Source organism: Macaca nemestrina, chromosome 9 (assembly GCF_043159975.1).
Source record: "Macaca nemestrina isolate mMacNem1 chromosome 9, mMacNem.hap1, whole genome shotgun sequence".
NCBI lineage: Eukaryota > Metazoa > Chordata > Mammalia > Primates > Cercopithecidae > Macaca > Macaca nemestrina.
Window position 1 is genome coordinate 139301090 of NC_092133.1, and position 26342 is coordinate 139327431.

A 26342-nucleotide genomic window follows, 5' to 3' on the forward strand; every position below is an offset into this window, starting at 1 on the left:
TTTGTTCAGATAGTTTAGGCCAATGTAGGTCACGTGTCCACTCTTGGACCAATCAGATACACCAAGAGATGGCTGTGCATCACCTGGCATAGCCTGAGTTTATGAACCACACCTGGTAGAGTTAAAGAGGTTGTTCTGGTTTTCTCAGCCTATACAGAAACTTCCCTGGGAATTGAGACTGGAGTCATGTTTCCTTACCACGTACATTGTAAGGAGGAAAAGAGCATAGGCAACATCTCTATCCAAGGCATACCCACATTTTGTTCTGATTTTAGGTTCAAACACACAGAAACAGCCAATGTCCACCTTCTTCTAAAACTCGTTACACTACAAACATAGAGGTATGTTATGTTACTTGGACTCCAACCATAGAGACCAAATTTTAATATAAATCAACATAAACCAAATGTTTTTGAGACAATGAATGATGAATAATAGCTATTTAAAAATCATTAATTAACAAGGCCTGGCAACAGATACTTTTTGTCTAAGATACCACTAATATTGATTAAAAAATCTGTAGCCCCTAGTAGCATGTTTCACCGCAGGTAATCTCTCTCCAGCTCATATATATATTTTTTCCTAATAGTTGGCAGGTAAGAGCAAATTTGAGACATGTTTTAAATTTCTAGGTCCAACTTAACCAAGAAACATCTAATTCATTTTCTTGTATCAATTTCTTTAAAAGTCATACTCTCTTGAATCCTTTTTTTTTTTTTTTAAAGATACAGGGTCTCTGTCACCCAGGCTGCTGGAGTGCAGTGGTGCCATCAAAGCTCACTGCAGCCTTGAACCCTTGGGTTCAAGTGATTCTCCCACCTCAGCCTTCAGAGAAGCTGGGACTGGCTAGAGGCATGCACCACCATGTCTGGCAATTTTCTTTTATTGGTAGAGATGAAGTCTCACTATGTTGCCCAGGCTGGTCTTAAACTCCTGGCCTCAAGCGATCCTGCGATCTTGGTCTCCCAAAATGCTGAGATTACAGGCAAGAGCTAACATACCAGCCTCCTTCCATTTTTAAAATTATTTTTAGAATCATAGAGTTTTAGCATTAGAGGTCATCATAATCACTATAACAAATCAGGGCATGGGCAAAACACAAGTCAAATAAATTGTATACCATTCTACTGGCATCGGGGGCTAAGTGCAGCCTTCTTCATGAACAAAACCTGAGAGGTGGTTCAGAGAGTAGGAATTTACTCAGGTTTGCCCTGGGCCGTGGCCTGCCAGGGTACCTAGAAGTTAATGTAAACCTCAGTGGTGGGGTTTAATCTGGTCATCATTTTCTTTCAGCCTACAAGTCAGTCTTGATGGTTGCTATCCTTTTATTTCTCTTCATGCAACATAGAGTTTGACAGATTAATGGATCCGTCTGTATTTCTTAGGTCAAAGAGATATTCCATTGCTAGAACATTTTTTAGAAGTTTTAATACACATTTCTGTATCACTTTCTTACCTTGACCCTCCGCCCTACAATCTGTTCTTTTACACAAAAAATGAATATGTGAATTAAAATTTTGATTAACAAACCAACAAATAGTAAGACACTAGCTTTTCTTAGAAAACAGGTGATGCAATCCTTGGAAGATTGTTTTCTTGGGCTGTGAGCTCAGGACTTGCCTGTGGACAGACTAGGTTTTTGACTGAATTATTTACTCCGAAGGGACATGCATGCATGGGCTTGTTCCACTTCCCTTGAGCCACATTTTACCTCACTCTTTGCAGCATATAGCATGGCATCATGGCATTCCATAGGATACCGATCTCTGTATGGCCTGCAAGAAATTTTCGTTAGGCATCATTCTGATAAGATATATGTATATGCTGATAACACAGTAAATGTGCCGTGCCCAAAACACAGATTGGAGGTTTGGATTTGACATATGTGTTGTCACATGTATGATATTTCCTGATTCGTTACGGTCACGAAGATGACCTCTGTTCTGAAATTTGATGATTCCAAAAAATAAAAGAAGAAAATAGAAGTGATTCAAGAGAGTATAACTTTTTAAAAATTGGGTGAAAATAAATAGATTAGATGTTTCTAATGTTTAGTTTGGACCTAGAAATTAAAAACATATCTGAAACAAAATAATATTAAAAACAAAAGCAAAACTAGGACTTAAAAATGCACATTAAAATAAACTAGGAATATCTTAGTTTAAAGAAGTCAAATATATGATTGGGAGATACTAAAAAAAAGTCAGATGATTAGCAAATTAATATAAAGTTTTAAATTACATGAACCTAGGACTACAGCCAGGAACGATGCAGTTTCCACATGGGGTGAAATACTGAGATCAGAAATGATAGATTTGTTGCCAGCTGAAACAACTCGAACAGCTTTTAAAATTTTTGTGATATCCACTTAATAATACAAAAATAAAAATGACTATTATTTTGAAACATTTTATTAGAAAAAATTCTGTTAGTAATCCCACTATTTTGAGTAATTATGGCTCTGATTAGCCCAGAAGAAAATATACATACTAAACTGTTTTACTTTTAATGACTAAAAAAATGGGTTTTTTTGTTAAGACAAAGAAAAAATTTAAAGTCGTCAAGCTTTAAAATATTGTCTGAAATTCAAACATTAGGAAAACAGACTAAAATACACCATGAAAGTGGCTCATCTTCTTTTATTGGGGGATTATACGTTCTCTATAAATCCTCAAAATACAAGTAAATATCAATTTGTAATAGTTCTTTGCTACAAAATGGAAGGCCGGTCATAAAAGAAAATGAAACACAGATATCTAGCGTTTCCAGGGGAACACTTGAGTAATATGATGAATAATGTTAGTGAAATCCATTCTGGGAAACATTTTGTAACCTGATTTTCTCACTAAACATAAAACATTGACTTCTCCATCTGACAAATGCTCGTATCAATGGATTAAACACACCACGTGCTCCCATCATAGCCCTGATAGCGTGACACAAAACACACAAAAAAAGATGTAAACACTTTCAATCTTTATGGGAAAGAATCAACTGACTTTTAACCTGCTCAATCCTCTCACTGATATTCGATAACAATTTATCCTTTAAACACTACTTAATTCAGCCTTAATTTATTTTCTGGCAGATGACTCCAGGCAAAGAGCAAGCTGGAATTCAATAAGAACCCATTTTTCCTTCTTGACTTTCATCCTTTCAAAGAATAGATAGCACAAATTGGTGGAGAGTTTTTAAACTTTATTTGCCATGTCATTTCACAAAGAGGACTAGAAAATCAAGCCAAAAGTGTGGATCATCTGTTTTCAAAAGCATGTCAGACTTCCGGTGATGGTGGAAACGTGAAGTAGTGTTGTGAACAATTACAAAATAAATACATTGTAAAAATACTTATTTGAAGATACTATAGATAGCACCTTTATATCTATCTATCTATCTATCTACCTATCTATCTATCTATCTATCTATCTATCTATCTATCTATCTATCTATCACACACACACACACACACACACACACACACACACACACACTCCTATGTAGATGGACAGGTGTAATAAATATCCTAAAGCAAGGAGAAGGGAGATTGAACTTGACAACTTCTCAAGTTCTTGGAACTTGAGAAATGATTTTGGAAGAAGTAAGAGATGAAAGTTGTGACTTCCCAGGACACTTCTACTCAACTTTTGTAGCCACAGCTGCAGAAAAGTAGTGCTGGGCAAAACCACAGCCTCCTTGGTTCAAGGTACCAGACAGATTTCAGGACTGGAAATGAAGCTAGAAAATTTAAAGATAAAATCCAGGGCTGCATGAGAACCATAAGAGTAAACGAATCTATAATTGATAAGCCCAGTAGATTAAGAGGAGACTTTGCATTTACCAAATAAAAACAAGATAGCAAGAGTAGGAAAAAAATCATAGCACATAAAAGATGCTGTGGGAGTTTCAAATAAAGATAGCAGAATTGGTGACTCATTACAAGGGTGAGAAGATAAAGTTAGGAAAAACTGTATGAATTAGTATAAAAATAAAAAGAAATGAAAATGCTGAAAATGTATGAATATAATAAAATAAGAGTTTTGATCTATTATATCCAAAACCCTACTTGTGTGTTTGTGTAATTAAGGAGATAAATTAATCAAGAACATAGTATAATAAAATTGCTAGAATGGAATAACCTAAAAATGCCATAATAAAACTGTGCATCCAGAACCCAGCAAAATGAATGCAATGATCTCAATAAAAGCACATTTTCTGAAATCTGAAAATACTGAGGATGAATAAGACTCTAATAGCTTACAGAAATAAAATGCAGTTTCCTTCAAAGAAATAAAAATAAAAAATGAATTCATACTTCACCTCCACTTAAACTGGAAGAGAATTAAATTAGAAATCAAGTATTAATTCATATTCCTTATACTTCAAAAACACTGGTAGCCGGAATACAATGGAAAATGTCCTTCAAGTTATAAGAGAAAATATATATATTTTTTCTTTTGAGATAGGTCTTGTTCTGTTTCTCAGGCTAGAGTACATTAGTGCAAGCATGGCTCTTTGGAGTTTCAACTTCCTGGGTTCAAGTAATCCTCCAGGCTCAACCTCCCGAGTAATTGGGACTATAGGCATCCACCACCATACCTGGCTATCTTTATTTTTATTTTTTGTAGAGATGGGGTCTCACTACATTGCCCAGGGTGGTCTTTAACTGCTGGACTCAAGCAGTCTTCCTGTCTCGACCTCCCGAAGTGTTGGGATTACAGACATGAGCCACCATGGCCAGCCAGAAAATATTTTTCATCTTGGAATTTTCTGCTCACCAAATCTGTCAAATGAGGAGAGAACAGAGGTATTGTTAGACATGCAATGCCTTTTCAACCCCTTCTTGGGAAGCCATTTACATCGTCGTGCTTTCTGCCTTCCACTTTACTGAGTTCTCTTTATTTTACCTCCAAAATACATTTCTTGTCAGTTAACTTTCCTTGTCAGTCTCTCCATTCCGTGTCACCTTTCTCTCTGTACCCTAGCAACCTCCTTCTTGTTTCCATAGAGCGTCTCTCACTCCTTTTTCACGGAGCATTGTGCAGCTTTCTAAATATACTCATAGTCACTCATCTCGTTAGGCTACCCCAGAACTTTTAACAGATACTTACTGTATTTAGGATATAATCCTATGCTTAATGTAGTTAATAATGCTCTGGTAGTGTGGCTGGAGTCTTTGGGAGTGGGACCTACTTTCCCAGAATCACTTGAGTCTGTTACCTCCACCTCCCTGTCTTCCAAATATGGAGATCTGTTATTGTTTTCTTGCGCACATAAAACTCCTTCTGTAGGATTGTATCCCACTTTCTCTACTCAATCTGATTGACTCCATCCCTGATTTGTAATCTTGTCTAATTCCTGCTTATTCAAACTTCATGTCTGTCAGTGCGCTGGGGTTTTGATTAAAGCAGTGCTCACACACACGTTTGACATGTAGCATCGTACCAGGTGCAGAGTGGATACTCAATAAAAATTGGCTGAATGAATAAATAAATTATTTTGTTTCTTTAAAATCAAGATTTCTCTGTCTGGCCAGCCATGGTGGCTCGTGCCTGTAATCCCAGTTCTTTGGGAGGCTGAGGCGGGAGGATGGCTTAAAGCCAGGAGTTTAAGATGAGGCTGGAAAACATAGTGAAAGCCCATATCTAAAAAAATAATAATAATAAATAAATAAATAATTTTTAAAAAAAATTAGCCAATTGTGGCATCATGCTCTTGCAGTCTCAGCTACTCCAGAGCCTGCAGTGGGAAGATTTTTGAAGCCCAGGGGTTGGAGGTTGCAGTGAGCTGTGTTCATGCAACTGCATGCACTCCGAGATTCCCTCTAAAAATAAAAAATAAATAGAAGATAAAAAAATGAAACAAATATTTCTGTCTCTGAAGGAATAAAAAACAGGTTGGGTATTTTTCATATGAATTGAAAACGGTAGTTAGTCCTGGGAAGATTATGGCTAATTTGAACAACACATTGGCAAGATTGAAAGCAGTTTGATGTCACTAGAAACACACTCAAACTTTATTACTTCCTCTTTGGTTTCTTTTACCCATTCCCTTTGTCTTCTTTCTTTTGATTTCTCTGGCATTTCAAAAATTTAATCATTATAAACAGATTTGACTCTATCTCAAGTGACTTAGATAGTTAATGAGATTTAGGTTAAATTGGCCAACAATGTGATCATTCCAACTTTATAGGATTTATAACAAGTACGTCACATTCCAACTCCCAGCACAGTGAGGATTTTATAATGGCAGCATCTCCTTTTCTATTTATAGCACTAGCTTCTTCCAGGCAGTGAGTGGCAAGTGCGGTGTGGTAGGTAGAGAGCAGAAGCCATCTGTATAATATTTATGTATAGTAATATCTGCAGACATTTTTAGTCGAATACTCATTATAATGATGAAAATAAATTGTATACTTTTTATCAAAGAAATTTCAAAAGTACAGACTAGTTACAAAAATGGTACAATGAACTACTGTGTATCCTTCATTTAGATGTATTATTTATTTCTCTTTCTCTCTGAATATTGTTTTTAATTTTCTTTTCTTCCCCTTCCTCCTCCTTAATCTCCTTTTGCGTAGTATCATTCTCATTGTTTCATTATTGCCAACTCATTAGAAAGTAAGTGGCAGACAGCAAATTCCTCCAACTGTGTAGACTTCATTATCAGTCTCCTAATAACAAGGCCATCATCATAACCATCTACAATATGAGTACCAGATTCAGAAAATGTATCATAAATGCAAGTTCTCTTGAGTATTGTATCATTCTATTTTGTATAACATTCATATATAAAATAGATCTTCCCTAAATTAGCTTTCTTAAGTTACTTTGTTCAAAACATTGAACTAATGGACTTGTGCTCATTAATCCTAAGAGTGTTGTGATACTATTTTCTAGATAAGTACTGCTCACAGCACAAAGTCCAATTTTCGGTTATCAAGAGAAATTCCTTCTTCTTCTTTTTGTATAGCCAATCAATTAATTTTCAGCCACATTGTAAAAATTAAAAAGAAAATGTATCACGATCTAATAGTATTGCATATTATAAACTCCATATTCATATTTCACTAAATATCCTATTAAAATTTCAACTGAAGGTGCAATCTAATATCACTATTTTTTTTTAACCTACCATGTCTCCTTAACCATTTTCTGGAATACCTCCTCAATCTTAACTTCGTCTTTTATGACATGTATGTTTTTTCAGCAGTACACCTCTGTTGTAGTTTCAAACTGTCCCTTCATTTGTGGATTTCTGATTGCTTCCTTATGACTAGATTGAAGTTTTCGTTGCTTTATTGTTGGCAGAAATACTCTGTGAGTTATGCGCTCTCAGCCCACCACATCAGGAGACATTCTTGGAATGTTAACTTTAATCGCTGGGCTATTGTCGTGCTATGGCTTGATGGTTTGGATGTATTCCCAAAGCTCATGTGTTGAAACCTTAGTCTCCGAAGCAGCTGTGGAAGAGGTGGGACCTTTAAGAGGTGATTAGGTCATGAGAGCGCTACCATCATGAACTGATTAATACTGTTATTGTGGACGTGGGCTTCTGGTGAAGTTGTAAGTTTGCCTTCCCTTTACTCTCTGTGTCGCGTACTCCCTTGCCCTTCCCTCTTCTGCCGTAGGAACACCCTGACCAGATGCCAAGGTCATGCTCTTGGACTCCTCAGCCTCTAGGACCATGAACCAAACTTCTTTGTAAATTACCCAGATTATGGTCTTCTGTTATAGCAGCACAAAGTGGATTAGGACAGATGGTATCTGTCAGATTTCTACACTGTAAACTCACCTTTTTTCTGTGTCATGAATTAACAATCTTTGGAGAAATACTTTGAGGCTGTTCAAATATCCTGTTCCCATCAGACTTTGTACCAAATGGTTTTAATGTTTGCTGATGACTTTGGCCTAAATCAATTATTACTATTGTGCTTGCTAAATGGTGATTTTACTGCTTCCATCATTCCTTTTACATTTATTAGTAGGTATTACATCACAAATAAGGCTTTTCATCTCCACTACCACTCTTTGAAGTTAATTTAATCCTGTATCTTGAAATCAGCATTACAAATGTTAAGCTATGGCAAAACCAGGACAGAATATATATCTGTCATGTAATACATCATGTGGCCTACTGGAAAGAAAACAACCAGAGTTTATTCCTTATTTTACTAATAACTTGGAAAGAATTTTTAACAATATCTTCATGTATTTAATTTTTAGTATTTACACCTACCCAGTAAATATGTTATATCATTTAATATCTAAGTTTTCGTTCAGTTTTAATGGTCTTTAACTCCTGGAAAAATTCTTTCTGTATTTATGTGCCCTTAAGGAGCCAAATAAATTTTTTTCTTCTCAGTCTTATTAATAGCCAAGTTGATTAATTGCAATTGGCTAAAAACTGGCAGAAAAATTCCCTAACCTCATTAACTTATTTTGGATCTCATTAAACTTTTAAATTCTCTTGCTTTCCCTTTCCCTTGTCTATTTCGAGCTTGTTTTCAGCAGTGTTTCTTCTCTGGCAAGCATATTTGGAAAATGCACAGATTGAGCGCCAGTGTGGGAGGAATTATACAGCTAAAAAACATCCCACGAAATGATCATGGGTATTTCAATTTGCCTCAGGATTAATTATAGCCCTATAATCCCCATATCAAGGCAGTCTGTGAGTTAGAGGCTGGGCTGAGAGAGTTGTCATCCTAGTAATGACATTTAAGGCGAGTGATTTACTAAAACAAAATCTGTACCGATTTCAACCTAAATTTTAAAACAAGTCATCTAAGTACTAAGAAAAATGGTCCCAGACGCATTCCTAGCAAATTCTGTACTATAAATTGTAAGCCTACGAGAAAATGTGGTTGAAAGCTGAGTGCTGACAAAATGTATAACCTAGGGAACCATTTAGGAACGATACTTTTAGCATCATTAGTAATACTTCACAAGAATCCAGAGAGCAGAATAAAACATCATTCTGGGAATAATACAAGGAATATAAAATAGTTAAGCATATATTAAAGGTTTAAAATTTTAATCCCTTAAACATTAATGTATTTGGTTGTTTCTCTTGACATTGTTCAAACAATAAATTACATATGTACAAAACAATTTGTTGCTTTCACGACTGTCATTTTTTAAACTGTAAATTTTACGTCAAAAAGCATTACAGTTTACAATTTCACTGTGATTTTCCTAGAAATAAAATATTCAAAAAATATGATAAATGGTCACTCTGTCTAATCTATCATCTATGTTTGATATGTATATGCATACATGTGCATAAATATATCTCTATAAATATATGAGCATAATAAATCATTTTTATTGAGTATTTCCTTGGAAAGAGGTGCTGAGCACTTAACGTGAATTATGACTTTATATAAATTATGCCCTTTAGTCTTTTTAATATGTGTATGAGATATCTATGATTGTTGGCCCATTTTGAGTCTAGGAAACCAAGTTCAAAAGTGGTTAGGTAAGTTGTTCAGAGCCACATCAAACTGTAGAATCCATTGGGATACAGGTTATGTGTGGTCAAATTTCATGTCTTTTGTTCTTAAAATTTATTTAATCAAATGGCTTCATATGGACACATTTCTTTTTTCTTCTTCTAAGGCATATTTATACTATATATATGCAAAATATATAATTTGCATCTGTTTTTACATTTGCATATATCTATACTATACACCCACAAAAAACATTTTGTACATATACATTTAGTGTTTGTTTCTTCAACAGTATGAGGAGCCCAGACGGCCCATGTGGGCTGCCCTGTACACAACTCGATGAAACCATGGAGATATTCTCTAGGGAAAGCCTTGTGCTCTAGGTCACTATGACCTTCAAACTCTATTAGCTCAAGCTTCTAGGAATAGGAAGGAAAACATTTCTCTGTGGTCTATTAAGGTGAAAATGAGAGGGGCTGATCCTACCTCTGTCTTGTGTTTCCCAGTTCTTACTGTGATGTCACTAGCACAATATATTGCTTGTGGATTAGAGATTCAAACAGTATTCCTTAAGACAACAACCCAAAAGCAACAAATGTTGTCTCCTAGCTGGCATTACAATGCAGCCTTCAGTAGGTCTTTATATTATTCCATCAAGCCAGCTGTTCCACAGTGACCAGATACCTGGCAATACCCGTAAATTTCATGTGTGTAAGTCCCCTATTGCACTTTCTATTGCTATAAAATGAGGTATTTGTTAGTAGTAATTAACAAGACTTTTTGAAAGTCGATGAATAGTAATTCTGGTAGAAGTGTTGCAGAAAATGAAGGAAAATCTCTATTAACATATGTAAAACCAAGGACTTCTCTTTTCATAATTAAAAGAATCTGCTGTAATCAACTTACCACCAGGTAGATAGCTGGTTCTTCATGGAATAGTGCTATACAGGATAATTAGTAACCATTTCTCCTTTGAAAGCTGAGCCCTAAGCAGGGGCAATAACCCAACAACCTTGGTGGTAGCATTCTATTTTGTTGACCCTACACAAAGCCTCTAATCCAGCTGCCATCATCACTTTGTTCATGAACCATTATGTAATTGTGGGTAGCTTTGATTGACAGGTACATTCTGTGTTACCTTTTCCACCTGATTACTGAGAACTCCTCTGCAGAAAATCCCTTCTGTTAAGCATTTGCATGAAACACAAATTTCTTTCCATCCTTCTCCCACTTCCAAAGGGCCAACCAAGCTACCTCTTCCAAAAATCTTCTTGTTGCCAGTTTTCTTATCCTTGCTAAGACTATAGTAACATGACTACCCCATTAATCATGGTCTAGGGGTCACTGTAGATTATTTCAAGTCATTTAACTTTATACACAAAATACACAACCAGATATATAATCTTTAGTTGTACTCTCTGAGAGGCTTTCCTTTCACTACCAGTTTGAGTGCCACTTTTAACTGAAGTTGTATTTGACATTCACTTTCTGCTAGTATCATCATAACATGTAGAGCCATCTCTACAGCAGGGCTTTTCCTTTTCTGTTAACTGATCATTGGAAACTCCCTGTGATGCCAAAGATTGCAACTGGACAAAAGTGGCAATGAAATTCCTAAGTATTTAACTATTTTAGTTCTCATTTAACTTTGGGTTGTTGAATCGGTGTAATGGTTGAGGGAGCAAGAGGCAGTAAAGGGGAAGGCACAGGTATCATGAGAGCACTCAGGCACCAGGCTATGAGGTTTACTTGTGTCTTTAATGTCTGTTCTCAGATTGCATTATACATATGACCTCCATTGAAACTTGGAATTCTGCGGTGCACATGCAACCTTATCATTGCATAAGACGATGCTTACTTCATGATATTGGTTCTAGGATCAAAGTCACTTCAGGTGACATGGCCAGGTGTTCAGTCTTCATTAGAATTGCCAGAAGCAACCCCAAAGAGTACTTGCTGGTAGCAGAGTGCATGGTCTTACACAAAAATCCGGGGGTTATGAGAGCTTCTTAGAAAACCACATAACATCTGTGTCTGTCATGGACATCTCAAATGAAAAGTAGCTTACACTAGACCTTAGAGTCATTTCTAAGAGAAGACTCTTATCATTCCATGCCTCTCTTAAAACTGTCGGTACTACTAGTAAACTGGTTAATGGATTGGTACACAGAATCAAATGCAGTTTGTGTTGCCTCCAAAATCCAGATGCCCCATAAGCATAGCTCCTTATTCTTTCTTCATGAGCTATACAAATTGAAGCAATAGGTGTCTAGTTTTAAATTATTGTCATATCCAAGAACTGTGGACACTAGACAATTCACCAGTATTGCAGGTTTCTGAATTTCCTTGAGTTTGATCTTTTGTCCTTGAGCATGCAAGTGCCTTAAAAATATGCAGGGCACTTGCTACTTCCTGTTCAATAGATTCAGTTAGTATAGCTACCATGAACTCAATGGATTGGTGCAATCATCTATGTAGTAAGGCAAACAATGTCCTCCCAAACAATATTATAACACAGAGCAAGAGAACTGACAAACTTCTAAGGTGAGACAATGAAATGCATCTCTGTCAGTGCCATGTAAATGTGAACTGCTTTTGAATACCTTTGCTGATGGGAATTGAAGTATTTACTAGGTCAATAGCCATATACCTGGTATTTATCTAGTAAACGTATGATATCCTGAACCTTGGCTGCAATGGACTTCCCCACCTGTTTATGTTTACAAAAATTTACATTCAGTCTCCAAGATTAGCACCCAGCAAACAAACCATTTAAATATGGATGCTATAAAAACTACAAATGTTGCAGCTTTCCAGTATGTGGTGGTGGCACTAATTCTGCAATTCTATTAAGACACAGTTCCAGTTTTGACTTGCTATTCACATAGGCTGCATCCATTCAGTGGCTTATTTCTGGCTTTTCCTACCCAATACGACTTGCTCCACTGATCCAGAAACCAAGATGAAGATTCTGCAGGTTTCAAAGTCTCCTGATTTGGGTTTGCACTCTCACTGTGAAACATGCTGGACCAAGTCTCTACCTCTCATCTGACCTCTGTGAGCCCCTGCTCTGACCGGTGACTACTGTGTCTTGTTTGGTTTTGACTTTGAGTATTAACATCAGTTCAGAGCTAGTATTTAATATTCATTGAAAAATCATGGCATTTTCTCTATGCATCACACACTGACAGTTTGGTGCATGACAGCCAGTCCCACCGGGAAGGCTTAGAGGAAGAGTCCTAATACATGCCTGTGGCTGTTTTGCAGGGATCTTTGTCAAAGAGACATATAAATGCCTTCGATCAAGGTGCCAGGTCTGTCAAGTGGGTGCTAGTCTGAAAATTCCCACAATGATAATAACTGCGTTAGTTTTCTGCCCATTAGACTCAAAATGGTCCTGCTTACATATCTTAACAAAGCTCCCGAATATTTCATTCTTGGGACCTGATTATCAATTTCCCGTCACCACAGACCCTTCCACTTACCGTGGTTAATGCATCTACCTTGCTTCTGATGGAAGAGGAGCCCTGCCTGGCCTTTTCAACGACAAGATTGGGTTATTTCCTTCAGATCCAGGTCCCATGCAGCCTCTTGCAACTTCATCTGCAGGTTACAGAGGACGGCAACCCTTTTTGCAGGATGTTCTTACAGGATGAGACGTAATTCACTTTCAAATGTGCTTCTTTTGACTTGATTATGAGAGGGCTTGTTGACTATGACCTACCACTGAATCCAAACTCCAATAACAAACCTAGGATGTTATTAAAGCTAACTGCTGTTACAGTTAAGTCCTGAATCTTGTGATAAATGCACTGATATGAATAAATTTGAACCAATCCAACATTATGATGCATTTCTTTAGCCTAATACCTTTAGAATATACTGTTATACATTCATTTTAGACTCTTAACTTTCTCAGTATATACTTGTCTATCTGGAGGAGTTGGGATCCAGCTTTCATTATAACATGCAGGAAAATGACCATTTTGAAGACTAAAGATAGATAGATAGATACATACATACATACATACATATGGTATTATATATACATTGTGTATATATACAGATTATATATATTTTCTGAATCTTATTAGCCATCTCTACAAAATTTTACTAATATTTTTAAAGTTGTTGATTGATAGATCAAGACTAATTATGGGTATATGTCTATACACATAATATAATTATGGGCGTCTGTGTGTGTGTGTGTGTGTGTATGAGAGAGAGGGAGACATATAACCATATACCTGTGAGCATATGTCTCTCTCACAATGTGTGTATATATATTATGTATATTATATATGCATATATAGTTAATTGATACAGACTAATTATGGTATAGACACAGTTCTTTTTAATTTAAAATTATTAGTAAAATTTTATAGAGGTAGCTAGTAAGATCCAGAAGAGATGTACAATATGTCCAAGTATTCATGAATGTAATCAGTATGGATGGGATTCAGTTTCAGTTCATGCTCAAAACACTGTGCTACTCACCACTAAATGAGTAGTAGTGATCTCATCTGAAAACTGATTTCCTCCATTTTCAACATAAGGATAGGAGCAGATTGTCTCTGACTTACAATCTTAAAGATACATTAAAAACCAAAATATCAACATAAAATTAGCATTAACTGTACTGGACCATAAGTGACAAATTGTCTGAAAAGTGCAGAATTGTTCATAGTGTTTGAAAATAGAAAACTAAAATTCTGATAATAAATGCAACTGTGCCAGCCATGAGAACTATTTAAATCAGAACAAATCTGATGATCCTTCCTAGAATTCGTAGTTGAAACCTCAAGTGTAGAATCCAGCTAAAAGATGGAAAAAATAATCTCTCAAAACCTAAAATATTTGGAAGAGGAAGAAGAGAATTATAACACTGCATCATCACATAATTTCCTAATTTGGCTACTCAGACAATGTAGCAAATCGTAGGCAGGTATAGCCAGTCATTAGTTGTCAAAGGAGTCAGTGCAAAAATCTCAAGAAATATTATCCCCAGGTTCAGAAATAAATGTTTAATGCCCTGGGATTATAAATAGCACAAATAGACTCCTCTAGTCTGTCTTGTTTTTTGAATTTTTCCATTTTGATAAGGAATTTCAGACTCAGTTTGCTTTTATTCAGCAAAGACTTAAAAAAATGTATACATATTACAAGGCTACGTCAAGAGTCATTGCTCCTATCTCATGGAGACATGTGTCGGGAAATATAGGGTCTCTCTGGAATTCTTGTGAATCATTATATTGATGACATAATCAGAGCGAAGGCTATTGGAAAGCTGTGAAATATTGCATCATATTATCCAAATCAGGAAAAATGAATTCATGCATAAGAGAAGAAAAAATTATCTTAAATGTTAGCAAAATGTTATGAACCATTGAAGCACTTACAAGATAAAAAGGAATGCCGAGTGTGGTGGCTCACGCCTGTAATCCCAGCACTTTGGGAGGTTGAGGCGGGTGGATCACGAGGTCAGGAGATCGAGCCCATCCTGGCTAACACGGTGAAACCCTGTATCTACTAAAAATGCAAAAAATTAGCCAGGGGTGGCGGCGGGTGCCTGTAGTCCCAGCTACCTGGGAGGCTGAGGCAGGAGAATGGCGTGAACCCGGGAGGCAGAGCTTGCAGTGAGCCAAGGTCGCGCCACTGCACTCCAGTCTGGGCGACAGAGAGAGACTCTGTCTCAAAAAAAAAAAAAAAAAAAAAAAAAAAAAGAAGAAGAAGAAGAAGATAAAAACGAATTAAGTAAAATAATTTTATTGAGACAGCTTTCCAAAATAAAAGTAAGCAATGTGTGTAAAGAATTTTTTTCCCCATTTTTAGTAATACTGCTTGAGTTAATAATGAAGTAACTTGAAAAGCAAAGATTTTGTTTAGGAAGCACAACCCCAGAGTCAGGGCAATTAGAAACAGGCACACAGAAGCACATTACATTAGTAGTCATCTCACTAAAATATGACTCACTCTCCATGTAACATTGGTCATCACCATCATATCGCAGTCTACAGGTGATCCCTGCAAGGTCAGAAGCAGACAAGTGGCAAAAGAAGCAATTTGGTGCATGATTTACCTGCATCCCCAAATTGGTCCCATTAAACACAGAAAGTGTAAATAGATTAATTTCTGTAGAGAAGAACATATTCCAGGAACTATACAAAACCAAAGCAAGCAAAACAACAACAACAACAAACAAACAAAAACAACAACAAAAAACTAAAACCTCACCAGGGCCAGGTGATTTCACAGGGGCAATATTCTAATTCCTCATGTATCAGCTAGATTCCATTCCTGAAAAACTGTATCTGCATTACTGTTTAACAGCATACTGGAGGTATTAGTCAATGAAATTAGGCAAGATAAATTAATCAGAGGCATAATAATTGATACAAACAACAAGCAAAACATTCTATATATGCAGATAAAATGATAGTATAACTGCAAAATTCTATATAAGCAATGATAAAACCAACTCAAACAATGAAAGAATTTAGTAAGTATTACAAATAATAGCTTTCATATCACAAAAAATAAGTTTAAAAGATACAACGGTAGAGAGTATACAATTTACAATTTCAATAACGATGGTTCTCCCTTGAAAATAAACTTAATGAATTTGCTAATAAACTTTTTTAAATGTGCAATAGTAACAGGAAGAAAATTTAAAACTATCCATGAAAAACAGAAATGTAGATTTGAACAAACAGGAAAACACTTCTTATTCTCAAAGAGAAAGACTCAACATTATATACCTGTTAATTCTATGAAACGTTAAGTTGTATTATAAACTTACAATCTCAATAAAAATCAAAAAAAACTTTTTAAAAGTTAGAAAACAGGCTTCTGCTTCATCTAGAATTTTGCTTACAGGAAAAAAATAGAGTAGACATACTTTATGTTTCTAAGTGTAATAAAAAATCTTGAAACATATACTTTTTTTTATGTGAAGATTCTAAAGAAGAAATGCAGAGAAGAAATCAGGCAGACCCAGGACCTTGAGAACTGAGGAACATCACAGTGGTGGGTGTATTGATTTGGTTTTATACTTCCATAAAGAACTGCCAGAGACTGAGTATTTTTGCCAAATGCTCATCACCTCAATCTAATCATGAAAAACCATCAGATACATTGAAATTGAGGGACAATCTACAAAATATCTGACCAGTGCTCTTCAAGAGCGTCAAGGTCATGACACACAAATATATCTGAAGAGATTCTCTCAGACCAATGGAGACTAAAAAGACAAGAAAACTAGGGGATGGTGAGTTAAGGAGACCAAGGGTAAAGGTGAAAAGATGCGGTTATCTCAGATGAATGTCTAGAAAGTGAATGTAAACCATTAAACAGGTAATAAGTGAAGTTAGTAGCATTATATTGTGTACTGAAAATTTGCTAAGAAAGTAGATGTCTAATACCTTAGTTGTAACTATCTAATATCTTAGTTATCTGTGTATTCATCCACTAGAATAAAATTTCAATGTGAAAGAATCTAATCTATCATTTTTACTGCTATGCCCCAAATCCTAGAAAGTGAAGGATGTAATAATTACCTATTGAACGTTTTTAATTCATCACAGAAGGTGAATCCACATTTGGTAGCATTGTATACTTGTACATTTAAAAAATAAAAGTGAAAATAGGTGCAGGTACAGGAAGACTTGCAGATTTGGTGACTGAAGAAAAACACAGCTCCCACCTCATGACCTCATGGCAAAGTCATTAACGAATCATAATGTAAGGGAAGAAAAGTAGAAAATTTGGAAAAAGACGTATTATGAAATAGCACGGAAAGCCTGCGAGGGTTAGCTGACTACAATATAACATTGAGTGACCATTTTGTTTTGAAATTTGTGAATATATGGTGACACTTAGCTGCCAAATTTATTGATGTTATGCAGTTTTGGTCGTTATAAGCACAACGAAGGCAGATTTCTGAATCATCTGGGGTTAAAGTGTTTCCAGGAGGAAAAGGAGGGAATGGAAATGAGAATATTTCCAAGGCGACAGATTTATTCAGGCAATATAAACCAGATAATTCAAGAAATAAAGATGGAAGTAATTGATAAAGAGAAAATGAAGGGTGTGTATGAGGCTGCTTTTTTTTTTTTTTTTTTTTTTTTTCTTTTAATGCAGCACTTAAGCAAAGGAAGCAAAGCAGTAAGAGATGATTGTGATTGAAGAATGGGATGACTGGATTTTTCATATAAGAGTGTTATTGGAGCTGGGCGCGGTGGCTCACGCCTGTAATCCCAGGACTTTGGGAGGCTGAGGCGGGTGGATCACGAGGTCAGGAGATCAAGACCATCCTGGCTATCACGGTGAAACCCCGTCTCTACTAAAAAATACAAAAAACTAGCCGGGCGAAGTGGCAGCGCCTATACTCCCAGCTACTCGGGAGGCTGAGGCAGGAGAAAGGCGTGAACCCGGGAGGCGGAGCTTGCAGTGAGCTGAGATAGCGCCACTGCACTCCAGCCTGGGCGACAGAGCAAGACTCTGTCTAAAAAAAAAAAAAAAAAGAGTGTTAACAAATTCAAATTCAGGTAATTTCTATATGTTGGTGGCTCAGAAATTGTGGAGAAAGTCATGACCGTGAGCACATAAAGGAAGAGATAGTGAACATTTCAGAGAGCCATGGCAAGAGCACTGAAGTCTCTAAGAACGAAACGAAGTGTTGAGACGGTGAATCTAAATCATGAGGGAAATGAGTTTTTGAAGAACAGAAGAAATTAGCTGAAGCTCATTTAATGGCAGAAAAAGTAGAAACTGAAAATCTGTACAATCAGATGTCATAACTTCAAAGGAGCAGTAGAAGCACTGGAGATCGTTGTGGAAGGTGACACTGAGCATCAGGGAGGATGGGAGACCCACCTCTGGAACTGAGGTTCTGGGATGCAGGAAAACATGCAGCTTCCTGCAGAAATGGCTACTGAGGAGCCTGAATCTCCATCATGATTCCTGGTTGCAGTCAATGCCAGGAAGTGCAAGGAAATTCTGAGAAGAGGTTGCAGGTATAGGGATTGTGCTGATCTTCAATTAGAGTATTGCCCCTGGAATTTTCTTGTTAAATTCTACTGCTAAAAGACAATTGTAATGGCAACCCCCCCGAAAATCCTCATAGAGAAGCCATGACAGCAGAAAGTAAGGTTAAAGACACACCCAGTCACCACTATTATTCCAGTGCAAGATACAAATCCTGAGAGAAAGTGTCCTAAATGCATCAAAGCGAAAGACCTTCATTACATGTTCTCTATATATTTTTGGTTCCTTTATAATCTCTGCTTTAAAGCCAAGTAAAGGACAACTTGGTACTTTTATTGTCTGTTACCCTAACACTGCATATGATAAAATAAATATACTCTTTTAGCATTCATGTTTTAATTCATATTAGCCCTATTATAGTGACAGATTGTTCAATGTAGTGGATGAAATGACTCATAGTTAATTAGTGGTGGAAACAGAGTAGAGTTCAACTCCCTCCCTTACCTCACGGCCTTTTAGAACAGTGCCCCAGTCATCATATCTCACTTAAAAATTGAATCGATTTTTACAATTACAACTTAATGGCTCACCTTTGAGTAAACATTCAAAATCAAACTAATTTTTCAATAACTACAGTAACTCTAGTTAGAATTAACTAGAATTATTATAGTTATTAAAGCTGTCAGAGATAATTAAAATTTCTGGTATAAATGTCTAATTTGCTTCTCATATGCATGATATTGCTTTAATACTTTAACCACTAGTAAAATTCTGATAGCCCCAAGGGCTAAGATTCAGGTTGAAAAATTACTGAGGAAGTGAGCCACCAAAGAGAATTTGGCAACGATTGGTTGGTGCGAAAGTTGTTGCGGTTTTGCCATTAAAAAGTAATGGCAAAAAAAAAAAAAAAAAAAAATGCAGTTACTTTTGCACCAACCTATAGAACCGGGTTATTGAGTGGATGCTGACTGCTTCTTAAGTATCTGAATCCACTCATTCAACGTGTACCTATGGAACATCTGCTTGGTGCCGGGTCTGGTGCAGGCAATCAGAATTCATCTGCATTTGGATCAAAGACCCCTGCCCTCAAGCAGTTCATTTTTAGCGGGTCAGGAGAGGACCCAGGGGAACCCTGATAACAAGTTCTGAATATTTTAGGAAAATGACAGGACACATTAGAAGGTGGCCAGCGATGTGTGAAAAAGACAACACCGAGCCAAGAACGCAGATTGGGGAGAAACCGATGAGGTGCGAAGGAGGATTTTGCACGGCGTATTCAGGATAGGTCTTACTGAGCGCTCGAGGTTTTAGCAAAGAGTTGTGTGATAAAGTGGCCGACTTCAGTTTTTGCTGCTTGAAAACATTTAAGCCTCAGTGGCCAAATGTTGGTCCTGGGCCTCTCGTCAGCTTGTCCCACATCTGGACAAGCTGAGAAGAAAGCCCAAGGGCTCCCACTTTCACACTGGCGGGAGATTCAGATCACGCAAGCCCGCATTCTGGGCACCTTTACCCAGCTCCACCCACCTGCTCACCACAGTAAAGCTCCCAGCTATGCACCTGTCCTTGCTCTTTCCACTCGGTTTGAGACCTGCTTAAGAGGTTCGCCCTGTTCTGCCATTATGTAAATACACCTTGTTACACTGTCTTGGGGGGTGTGTGTGTGTGTGTGTGTGTGTGTGTGTATGTCATCATTGCTCTCAACATTGAACTACATTTTGGGGCTGCGAGTCCACCCTGTCTTTGCAGGGGTTCTTAACAAGGGGACAGCTAGGGGGCGAAGTACCTGGCACATTCCTGGAACAGTGCAAATTGGCATCCGCCTGAAGTGAGGGGAAACATAACTAGAGAAAGAATCAGATTGTAAATAATGGGGGTGGGGGTTTTAGATCACAAGAAGCTTTATGGCTTTTTTAAAATATATAGATTTTACTTTGAATGGAATAAACAACCATTGCAGGGCTTTGAGCATAGGATGGGCATGATTTGCTTTTGTTTATTTACAGTAGCTGAATTGAGATATCATTCACATGCCATAAAATTTATTATTTTCAGTGCCTACAATTCAATGGCTTTTAGTATATTCATAAACATATGGAATGTCACATGAATTTCCATGTCATGCTTACGCAGGGGCCAAGTTCCTCTTCTCTGTGTGTGTTCCGGTTTTAGCAGATGTGCTGCCGAAGCGAGCACCTGAGCTTGACTTGCGAGGCGACCCTCTCGCCGCCGCTGGGTTGTGAATAGCCAGAAGGAGCCAGGCTGCGGAGGAGCAGGGGACCTGGAGGGTGCGCCTGTGAATCCAGTGACAAAGCACGGTGTTTGCAGCTGCGATGGTGAGTAGCAGGGACATGGTAACAATCCATGGGGTTCTGGGTCTTCCAAAGGCAGAGACAACAGGATTTCCTGATGGGTTGGGTGTTGCAAGTGCTGTTTGTTCTGTTCAAAATTAGGACGTCCTAGACAGGAAACGGGAACTGAAAGGGCAGCCAGTTCCCGCCCACAGACACAGAAAAAGGAAGAGCTGTTTTCTGCTTCTAGTGACAGGAGACACCTGATGTGGTGCAGATTTTGTGAAACGAAGGAAGGTCTCCAACTTCCAGGCCCGAAGTCCCTAAACATACATAGAGTCCAGGGGTAGAGCCACTAAATTTCCCTGAGAGAGAGCACCACCAGCCCAAGAACCAAATAGAGACTATGTCCACAGCAGCCACTCAGGACAAAGGGAAGTAACAGACAGACGTCCAAAAACCAGTACATAGTGATGACCAAATAAACGGAAGGCTACACACTGTTTTAGGAATTTGTACTGTGTTACTGCATTGCTGCTGTATTTTGCTTTTCTCCCCTTCTCTGTTGCTCTCTATTTTTCTGTCTCTCCATTCTTCTCTATATTTCTCTCCATTTCTCCCTTTCTATTCCTTCTTGCTGTCTCTCTCTGTATCTGTCTCTCTCCATTTCTCTCTTTCTATCTCTCTCTATATTTCTTCCTGTCTATTCTCTCCCATCCAGCTTTCTCTCTTTCCCTCTGTGTGTGTATGTGTGTATCTGCTTGTATGTCTCTGTTTCTTTCTCTTTCTATATATATTTCTTTCTCTCTCTTAATTGTTAAAGCACTTCTTTGAAGGCTGTCTAACATTGTCTTGGCTCAGTAAAAAACACAGGAGAGTTTCCACACCACAGTAGGTATTGGTGGGAGGCTCAGAGCTCCTGGATTATCTGTCTGGCCATGGCAGCGCCAGTTTTGCATGGTGCCATATACCCCCAGGAGTTACTGAAATGGTAATGAGGTTGGGAAGTGTAAAAACAAGAAGGAAAATTTGAGGACAACCAAGGTGGACAACCTCCCCACTGCAAGATTTTTTTTTTAGAGCTTTTGATTACCAGAGGCCTTATTTTATATCGCAATTAAGAAGACTCGAAAAGTACCTCATCAAACAAGCTTGCATAAATGAAAGCACTGGGGAGCCAACTGGGTACAGTTAATTTTATTTACACTCTCTCTCCACTCTGTCTTTATTTATCGCCAAGCAGCTGGAAGGGTAGAATCCACCGGAGGGTAAATCACTAGTTCTGTGTGAACGGGAATGTCTTTCCAGTACATTGTTCAAAAATAGATCACAAGTGAGATTGACACAATTCAGAGTAGCTTGTTTTCCTCCTTAAATGTCATGGTAATGCGCTCCTGTCTCGACAAAGCCCAGGTTGCACAGCCGTGCACAAAGGCCGGGGTTCTCAAGTTCCTCTGGCTCCTACTTGAGGAAATGCTGTGTTCAAATCCAGAAGGAAAATGCCAGGGTTGAAATTCAGATGCAGAAAAACACCAATTAGAAAAAACAATCTGCTCAGCCCATTATATCCGGTTTAACAACCATCCTTTATCATTTGGGGACATTAAAACTAAAAGGGTCGTTGATGCTGTTATGGAATATTAGATTTTTAAATCCTCCACACACTCAAGACTTCATTGCTTCTTGCCAAAACACAGTCATCCTGCACTGAAACAGGGTTGATCTTTGAAGGTTGATGAAATACACAGGACTGGCTGCATTCCACTGGAGAAGATGCCTTATAAGGTGAACAGAACCCAGGGTTTGTCAAAGATGTTATGATATACTGGGGCTGCTGATATAAGAATATATGGAGTAAGAATTGAGACATAAATTATGGATTTTAAAACTTCTTGAATTTTTTTAAGATCTATAGATCACGCATAAAAGTATACTTAAAAGTAAGATAGAGAGAATGACAGCTATCGTCATTCCAAATCTTCTCAAAGTAAAGATTCTAACATAAATCTTCTGGGACCACAAGCATTTTCAAATGCACACAAAAACAATTGTAATCAGTTCCCAATAATATGAAAATAAATCAGAGTGAAGATTCCTTGGGAGATGTGATGAGGGGTTGATAAAGTGTTGATATTTAGATACAATGTGTTGTAGATTTTTTTCTGTATTTGCATTGTGTTGCGTGCTATTTATCAAACATAAATCAATTTCAGTTTCTCTAAGACAAATATGAAAATTTCTGGTAGCCATTTCTAATAGAAAAGAGATCCCACCTGTCTCCCCTTTCAGAAAAGCTTGAATGGACACGCCCAGATCAAAGTAGGATTTTTTTTCCCTTCTTTGAGCTTTGCTTTTTGTGTTGGTTTGTATTTACTTATTTATTTATTTTCTCATTCTGAGGTGACTTTTCTGCTTGGAGGAACTGCTACAAAGGAGTATTTTATCTTAAATTGCATTTAGACTTGGTTTTAAGAAGAACTAATGACATGAGTACTAAACGTTAGAATTGGTACACACCAGTAAGTTATACTCCCGTAAAGGTGTTGAATTATGAGTTTTAAGCAGGTTTGATGTGTACCCAAATCTTCAGATTGTTGTATTCATTGTTAGAGCATTTGAGTGTTTCCTTAATAAAAGAGTTTATAACAGAGACAATTTAGTACATATGTTTCTAATTTACTCACACTTAGCTCATTGAAGCCTGATTTTGTAGAAGAAATATCACGTCCAAGAAGACACGGGGAGGCACTTTTCTTGGAAAAAGGAAGTAATGTTCTTTTATTTTATAGTTCACAAATGGACTTCTAAAGATTTGAATGTATTTCAAATGTATGAAATTACAAAGTTCATGCATGTCCTAAATTTGGCCAGTCGTTCTTTTGTTTCTATTAGAATGATGTCACAGTGTGGGACTCAAGGCAGAGAATCAACCAAACCTCTCCACCGAAGAAGCAGAAATTGAACTTCCAGTATTCCTTTCTCTTGCAACTCCCTTAGATTGAAGCCAAATCGCCTGCGCGTAGACATTGTCGATCCATGATGTCATACTTCCCAGTAATTAAAAAACCAAGTTACAGCCCTGAGCAAATTTAGTAGTTTTTACAATTCATTTTAATGCTTTTTTTCAGAGATTTTATTGTTCTATAGAATCCTATCAACTCTCAGTAAATAGTAGGTTTAACTTTTGGAAGCTCTGTTTTGGAAGCTAAATCACGCATTCCCTTCTGGATTATTGGAGAGAGAACGTGATGTTGAGTTCAAAGGCTTGGAAGCCACAGACCTAGGTGCTTCCCACATTCTCAGCTCTGTGATCTAGTACAGAATATTTTGTCTCTGTGTTTCAGTTGCTTCAACTATAAAATGAGGGGTAAAACTCACTTGTAATTTTGGTGAAATGAAGTAAAAGAGACTATGCCTGCAAAACAAGGAACAGCAGTGGGCATTCCTAGTCCCTCAGCAAATGCCAGTTTCCTTCTTTCTTATTTCATCTCACAAGGAATCTCCCTATAATGAGTTTTGCCAGATAACAAAAACCTACTTTTAATAACATTTCGGGGAGTAACATTTCTATGGCAACTGAGATTTATCATCTCATTTGAGAATTTAAAGCGTCCAATGGATAGTGAAACTACATTTTGAACTAGAATTTAAGCATATTTAATTAAAGTTTTAATCATACATTATAGACCTTTGGCCTCTCTACAAAAAAGAGGAAAATTGGAGGGCGTCTTGCCACACTCTTCTGTTTCTCTCTCCCTTGCCGTTCCTATTATCATGGCCATTTCCCTAAGCATCGTATGAGTCCTGAGAGCACACAACGGAGGCTAAGTGCTGCTCCAACCGGAGACACTGCTGGGACGGCCACGGCGTGGTTGTTGAGTCCAGCACAAATAATTTTTTTGAAAGAGACAAGATTGGAAAGGGTGTGTGTGGATGTCCATATGTATGGTAAATTTTAAAACTGTGTTTTCCTAATACTTCCACGTTTCCACAATAAGGCCGTGTGCACCCTGCCCAGGTGACCAGGCACCTGCTCAGCATGGTGGGGTGCTTCCTGGTATTATCTCCCCTTCTTGCCCTCCCACACTGGGACCTAGTGACACTCAAAAGCATGATAAAACCTCTCAGGCCTTTTCGGTGTTGCATTTCACCTGACCCCCAATAAAGTGACTTACCCACGGGTTCTCCCTCTCCCTGCCTCCCTCTCTGTGTGTGTCTCTCTCTCTTTCTCTGTCTGTCTCCCTGTTTGTCTGTCTCTTTTTCTATGCCTCTCCCTCTGTCTATGTGTCTCTCACTCTCTGTCTCTGTGTGTCTCACTCTGTCTGTGTGTCTCTCATTCTCTGTCTCTGTGTGTCTCTCTCACTCTGTCTGTGTGTCTCTCACTCTGTCTGTGTGTCTCTCACTCTGTCTGTGTGTCTCTCACTCTCTGTCTCTCTCTCTGTGTCTATCTCCGTGTCTCTTTGCGTCTCTCACTCTCTCTCTCTCTCTGTCTCTCCCTCTCTGTGTCCCTCTCTCAGACACCCTCTTTTCCTCTCCCTGTCTCCCTCTCTGTCTCTGTCTCTCCCTGTCTCTCTCCCAGCCTCACAGGCTTGGTGCCTCCCTACCCTGGGCATTCGTCCTGTCTGGGCCCTGTGAGTGTGTCCTGCCCCATCCCTGTCTCTGGCCTTGAGTGGGGACCCTAGTTCCATGCTCCTCTGAGTGTAACTTCCTGGACTGTGTTGAAGGATCCTTAAAGCCCCCACGTGGGCTCCTCTCCCATCTACCCCACACCATAACTTAACACAGTGTAAAATCCACCCTAGTGTCTACATTCTGGACCCTCTGAACCTAAGGCTTCACTGATATGAGCCATAGTCCTGGTGGACATTGTTCTTGTTGTTCTGAGGAGGCACAGGGAAGTGGTACCCCAGGCACAAACCACAGAACTGGGCTCCCTCATCCTAGATATGAGCTGCTGTCTCCCACTGTCTCTGTCGCTCTCTGAGGGGCCTCCTAAGCTGCTGCCTGGCCCCACTGCTGCAGCACAAACGCCTCCACTGGGGCCACCTTCCGCCCTGTGTCCCGGTCTTCTGCAGGCCTGTGCTCTGATGGCCACACGCTGCTCTCCACATTTGGAATTACTTCAGATGGGAGATTTTGCTTCTCTTCTCCTCCAGCCTCCAACCTCCATGTACTCAGCCACCGTCTCTCTCTCCATCTCAGAGGACTAAGCTCGGTCCATGCTGCTTGGAGAAGGCAGCATGGCCCAGCCACACAAAGCCTGGCCATGGCTGCACAAACCTCAAAGGGAAATCTGCCTCTTATTAGCTATGTGCCTGCAGGTGACTTACCAGAACATCCTGGCCCACACTTCCTTCTCTGTAGGATGATGAACACGACCTGCCTCCAGCCAAGGGTGGCCATGGACATGACAATTACACATGGTTTAAGATTGTTTCTCACCTGTATGCTTCTGTTCTGCTCTTGGTTCTTATATGTCTACCATTTCCTACTACATAAGTGGCCTTTGTTAAAAATATGTTCTAACTTGCAGCTAATAGTATTCAACTTTATAAATCAATGTGGAAAATCCCAGCTAAGACAGCTGTCTGGACAAGCGACCTGGAACAGACCTTGCAAAT

The 26342-nt window shown here is 38.3% G+C and overlaps 1 long non-coding RNA gene and 1 other non-coding gene across 4 annotated transcripts in view; one reads left to right on the plus strand and one right to left on the minus strand.

The window, feature by feature from the left end:
* Positions 1-20474: 20474 nt before the first annotated feature.
* The window catches only part of LOC105490787 (uncharacterized), a 91607-nt gene continuing 85739 nt past the window's right edge, over positions 20475-26342 (plus strand). For all 3 annotated transcript variants that reach the window (XR_003020150.2, XR_003020148.2, XR_011608334.1), the window contains exon 1: positions 20475-20766. This is a non-coding gene — a long non-coding RNA (uncharacterized lncRNA). The remainder of the gene's footprint in view (positions 20767-26342) is intronic.
* LOC112428211 (U6 spliceosomal RNA) lies at positions 20519-20626 on the minus strand. The gene has a single exon (XR_003020160.1). It is a non-coding gene; the product is annotated as a U6 spliceosomal RNA (small nuclear RNA).